Below are 6,213 nucleotides of genomic sequence, written 5' to 3' on the forward strand. Positions count from 1 at the left end.
GTTTGGTTTCTCTGGAAAACAAACTCTGACTCTGACATTTTCATAAAGTGAGTTTATTGGAAAATGCTCTGAGGATCAACTATGAGGGGAAAAGAGTAAGGCCGTGTTGCGGAAGATGTTCTGGAGCTGGGGCAGTCTTGCAGAATAATCCTGTCTTAAGACAAGGGAGTTCCCTTTCCTGTACCTTTACAAACCAGTCATTTAATGCAAACTGGCCTGGAAAGGGGACATGGACGTAGGAAAAGCAGATCTTTTCAGTTGAGAACAATTCCTGGAGAGGGGATGAATTGAGAGCTGTTAGCCCTCAGCACTCCCGACAACTAGGGTAATTGAGGGTTTCAGTCCTCACTGGGCAGCTACTAAATTTACCTTTTAATAGATAGAGAAAATGCTACATAACTACTTCCATACTGTTGTGGAAGCACTGAGATGTTCTTCTAAGTGAATCTTGGGCTCAGCAATTTGTCTGAGAGATTTACTGGAGTTTGAATATTTTAGACAAAAGATAGTTTTCAGGACTTTTGGAATGGTTACTTTTCCTTTCCTCTAATCCTTTATCAATACCTAGAAATGAATCTAAGGTTTCTGGAGTTTCTCTGAAATTCAGAGAAAAAGGCTGGAGCAATCATCAAAAGGATGTAAAATCTATCATCAAAGAAAAACAACACTCTTCTCATTACAGATTATAGCAGTGGTCTCAGAAGTGCACATGAATGACAGAGAATTGGTCGTTCACAGAAAATTAAATCAGATTTTCCCAACTGACATAAATAATAATTATGCAAAAATTTTTCCTTCATGCAGTGAAAATGACATCACATAAAGATAAAAGTGAAAACTAAAATACATATTTTTTTAAAATAACCAAAATTATCTATTACAACTTAAGTTTTTTCTATTAGCACATAAGTTCAGAATAGTATATGAAATATCTCACACAGGATGAACATTAATTATGTCCTTTTCATTTGCAGTGTCTGACTTTAGCATAACTCTTCCATAAGACTTTAGAAACTAAAAATCCCAAACAACAACAAAACCTACCTTTTAAAAAATCTTATTTTTTTATTTTTAGCAGCTTTATTAAGGTATATTTCACATACAAAAACTGTATATTTTTATGGTGTACAACATAATGTTTTGATATGTGTATGCACTGTAAAAGGATCGCTACAATTAAGCCAATTAACATACCCATCATTTCCACATAGTTACCACTATGTGCAAGTGTGTGTGGTGAGAATATTAATTTATGATCTATCTTCTGCATATTTCATGTATCCAATATATAATTGTTAACTATTGTCACAAAAGTACAAAATGCTTCATGAATTTTTGTGTCAACATTGAGCAGGTGTCATACTAATCTCATATCAATTTTAGTATACATGCTACCAAGGTGAACACAAAAAATCTTATTTTAAAAAGCACTTAATTTTGGGGGGCACCTTGGTGGCTCAGTTGGTTAAGTGTCCAGCTCTTGATTTCGGCTCAGGTCATGGTCTCACAGTTTTGCAAATTGGAGCCCCATGTCAGGCTCCATGCTGATGGTGTGGAGCCTGCTTGGGATTCTCTGTGTCCCTCTCTCTCCCTTTCCCTCCCCTGCTTGTGCTGATTCTGTCTCTCACTAAATAAATAAATAAATAAATAGCATTTAGTTTTCATAATTCCAAGTATCCTGAAATTATGTAAATATTTTTTCTTCCTTCAGTGAAAATGATATTACATCATAATTTGATTCCAAATAATTTATGTTTATCATCATTTTAAATGATACAATATACTGAAGAAGAAGAGAGATACCTGAGTTCTAAAGGTAAATGAAAAATATGAGAGCAACGCCGGTACATCGGTAAGTGGACACTTGACCGTAGACAGGAGCAGGGTGCTATAAACAAGGAAGTCCTTTGCCCTTGAGCTTCCCCAAGCTGTCTACTTAACTGGAGAAGAGGATTAATTTAAGTAAACAAAGATTGTATTAACTCGTCGTTAGCTGGTTTAACACTGAAAGCATATATGTCTACTTCTTCCCAATCTGGAGGGTGATCTGGCTTCCCATCTCTAACTGGAAATACCCTGCCCTCTTTACTAGTCTTCCGTGCAGTACATCATCTCTTTACAATTCTCTTTCATGGTCCACCATTTTGAAATTAAATGTGGCCATGTAACTTACTTTAGTCAATATAAGGAAAAGTGACATGGGTCTCCTCTAGTAGAAACTTTGAGAGCTAGGTGTACAGTTTGCCATATACTCTTTCCTTTGCCAGGAGACCAAGAATTTTCCAGATAGTAAGGAGGACAGGAAGCAGAATGCCCTGATGAACTACAATCAATATGGAGTATGAGCAACACTTATACCTTTGTTATTTTAAAGCACTAAATTTGGGAAGGAGAATTTGTAACCCCCAGCCTAATCTATTCTATCTTCTTTCATTTTATGAATAATAATTTACCCATGTTTCTTCAAAGTAAATGCACACTGAACAGTGACGAGAGTTTACCAACTTAATGCACAGGGGGTCAGATTTCAAGCATGTACAGGAATGGGGAATAAGAAACAATATGTCCCAGGGCCTACTGACTCCCTTTTATTGTATCACACAAGAGGCAAACTTGCTAATTTTATGTATAGGGAAGGATTGGTAGAGTTTACTGATTTTATATTCTTAGGAATTTCCCTTAGTATTCCACCCACTTTTTTTATAATGTAAGTATGAACATCTCTCCCTACATAAATAACCTAAGTTTATGGTTATTGAAACACCTGGCAGGGACACCCGGGTGGTTCAGTCAGTTAAGAGTCTGACTTGACTCAGGTCATGATCTCATGGTTCAGGAGTTCGAGCCCTGTGTCAGGCTCTGTGCTGATAGCTCAGAGCCTGGAGTCTTCTTTGGATTCTGTGTTTCCCTCTCTCTGCCCCTCCCCCACTCACACTCCGTCTCTCTTTCTATCAAAAATAAATAAAAATTTAAATAAATTTTTAAAAAACAAACCTCTGGCAAATACGCCCCAAAATGACCTAAATGATTCTCATTTCTGTGTTCACATTTTTATATAATCTCCTGTGAGTAGGCAAGGGACTTGAGACTATCTTGTAACCAACAGCATGCAGCAAAGGGAAGAGGATATCACTCCATTACTATTAGGTTATATGCTGTAAGACTTCATTTTAGCAAGCTGGTGGTAGATAATTTCCTTGTAGTGTTGAAGGAAGCAGCCAAGTTGAAGAAACCCATGTGACAAGGAACTGTGAGCTGTCTCTAGAACCTGAAGGCTGATTCCAGCTGACAGCCAAGAAGGAGTTGGGGCCTTCAATCATATAACTGCAAGTGATATTTTGCCAAAAACTTAAATCAGCATGAAAGTAGATTCTTCCCCAGTCAAGTCTCCAGGCATGAATGCAATCTGGTCAATACTATGATGGCAGCGTTGTGAGACTCTAAGTGGAGGATACAGGGAACCGTGCCTAACTCTTAATCCATGAGGAATATGAGATAATAAATCTGTACTGTTATAAACTACTAAGTTTTTGGTAATTTGTCATACACACACACACATACAAGATCATGCTTGAATCTAACACATAAGATGTCTAAGACTTATCTCATTTGTCCATTTCTGTTGCTTCCTTACCATAAAAAGGTAAATTCTTTTCCCAAATTGTTATAATCTGCTAGAGGGATACAGATAGTTGGCCATGGAAAAGAGAGGGAGTTCCAACTTGCCTATGGCTTGCTTTCCTCCAAAATACTTACAATTAAAAACATTCACCATGAGCATTAAAAAATTAATCAATTGCTCTTCCAGTTAACTTAAGTTTTATTTCATGTGCAAAAGTATCTGTGCTTTTTCTCTCAGATTAGCATGGATGTTTTTCTTCTTTCCCTAGCCTGAAGTTACAAAGAGTGATATATAAGAGGTGAGTGAGAGATGAGCTGCTATAATGAAAATGAATATATAGGTAAATCTAAGTAATTGAGGATCCCAAGGGAAGGAAATAGAGTATAAACATAATATTCTATGTTTAATAGAGCCATAACAAGTACAGAAAATATGGATGGTGATTATGCTGGTTATGACATGGGAAAGGACCTCTCTACATTTAAAAACACTGAAGAGGAGTATTACAAGGAATGGTGCATTAGGTAATGTCAGGAAGGAGCTCAACTCACAGTTCAGCAAATAATTATTTCATTGACTACTGGGTTCCGGGCACTATGAGTTCCTCATCATTGGTGGTAACAAAAGCAGAAGCAGAAGTATGTTAGGGAATATGTAAGGTTCTGTCCTAAAGCGGGTTTCTAAATGTTTTAAAGAGTAAAATAAAATCTATTTATATATTTATACATGTGCTAATATTGACTAATAATCCATACTATTAATTCCAACCACTGGTTCTCATCCCTGGCTGAACATTAGAATCTCCTAGGGAGCTTTTGAAAGCTGTCTTTCCAGAATGCCATCCAGGCCAATTCAATCAGCATCTCTGGGACTGCGTCCTCAGCAGTGATACTTTTTAAATCTCCCCAGAGGGTGATAATGTGCATTCAGGGTTGAGAAATTCTGCTTTAAACTATTGATAGAGACGGCTATACATAATTTTACTTTATATTGATAGATTTTGCCAATATGTTTTTACATTGTTTATTAATTCCTGTAAGTATACACATCACATGATGAAAACTGAGTGCTATGCACTTTAAAAATTCAAAGACCTTAATTTGAAACTACTAATAAATCCTGATGTGAGCATTGGGACATCAGGTTTATTTTTGCCATTTCTTATATTTCTTTTGTTTTGTTTGTTTGTTTAAAAAATTTACCCCATTATAAATCTAACTTTTCTTGGATGTAAGGCAATTTTGCACCATAAAATCTAATTTTTATAGCTAAATTAAGGCAGTTAATGTGCAACAGGACGTATATTATTTTTTCTGCACCATCATTCCTCAATACTACAAAACAGGTATAAAACTAGATATATTAAATAAAATCATCTTCTATCATGCTACAATTTATTAGGCTGTTATGTAACATCTTTTATGTAATATACTTTATATACAATGATTTTATTTACTGTGATAATTGTAAATACAATATGTTATATAGTATATATTAATATTTATATATTAATAGTAATATATTAATATATATATATTAATAGTATATAATATTTGATTTCAACAATTCTTCCAGTATCTTTAAACCAGGTGATATAAACTGATGACCAACAACTTCAATTGCCTTGTATCAGGAAATTATATCAAAACATTAAAAATATAAATGAACTTACATCTATAAAATTAAACTTTTTGTTTGTTTTCAACTTAGAGAAATAGTTTCTACCATTTTTTCTTATTTGTTCTCCTGTATTCTCTCTACTGTCCTTAAAGATTCTTCTATCACACAGATGTATCTTCCAAACTTCACTTTATATTTTTATTTTATTATTTTTCTTCTAGTATTTATATCTTTGACTTTTGTAAAGACAGTTTATGCATTTTGAAGGACATGTTTGAGAATTTAAGATTTTTTTCCTTAACAATCTATCAGTTCCCTTGTCTAACTCACTAATCCAATCTTAGAGAAAGGCTGGGGTCAGCTCTTCTAAAGACAATATTTTAATTATCTTCATTTATATCCCAGGACTCCCCTTTGCTCATTGTATTTATTGTTTCTGGGCCTGGAATTGTTCTATTTTTCTTCTGAGATCTAGGCTGTGACTTCACATTCCTACTTTCTGTTTTTTAAATATACCTAAGAAAGGCTGTTCTATTTATGACACTTGCCATGATACAGCTGATGGACTCTATCTAAAATATTTCCTGTGATTCAGATGGGGTTTGATTTGTGTGCTCACTCTACTGCCTTGATGCAATCTCTATCCTTCCATGTACAAAGCAACTCTTACTAGCCACACACATTATATTTCTCTGTTTAAGGATTATGAGATGGCTTTTAGAATCTCCATATATATTTGGAAACCACAAATACCAAAGAACTCATTTAAAGCTGAGGCCTCATAATACAATTTCATTAGAAGTAGCAATATTAACATACCAGACACAATTATATCTCTGGAAATGTCTCAGATCTCAGAACATTTGAAAAATATCAGTGAGGGAGGTGTTTGGGGTGTGGTAAAAGGACTGGGACTCTACCTTATATGAATTGTTTTAAATTGGATTCACAATGTATCAATAAGATTTTAT

The 6,213-nt window shown here is 34.7% G+C and overlaps 1 pseudogene; it reads right to left on the reverse strand.

Annotated features, from left to right (window-relative positions):
• Nucleotides 1–1,309: 1,309 nt before the first annotated feature.
• LOC131513298 (U6 spliceosomal RNA) lies at nucleotides 1,310–1,407 on the reverse strand (annotated as a pseudogene).
• Between the last annotated feature and the right edge of the window lie 4,806 nt (nucleotides 1,408–6,213).

This window comes from Neofelis nebulosa, chromosome 5 (assembly GCF_028018385.1).
Source record: "Neofelis nebulosa isolate mNeoNeb1 chromosome 5, mNeoNeb1.pri, whole genome shotgun sequence".
In the NCBI taxonomy this organism is placed as follows: domain Eukaryota; kingdom Metazoa; phylum Chordata; class Mammalia; order Carnivora; family Felidae; genus Neofelis; species Neofelis nebulosa.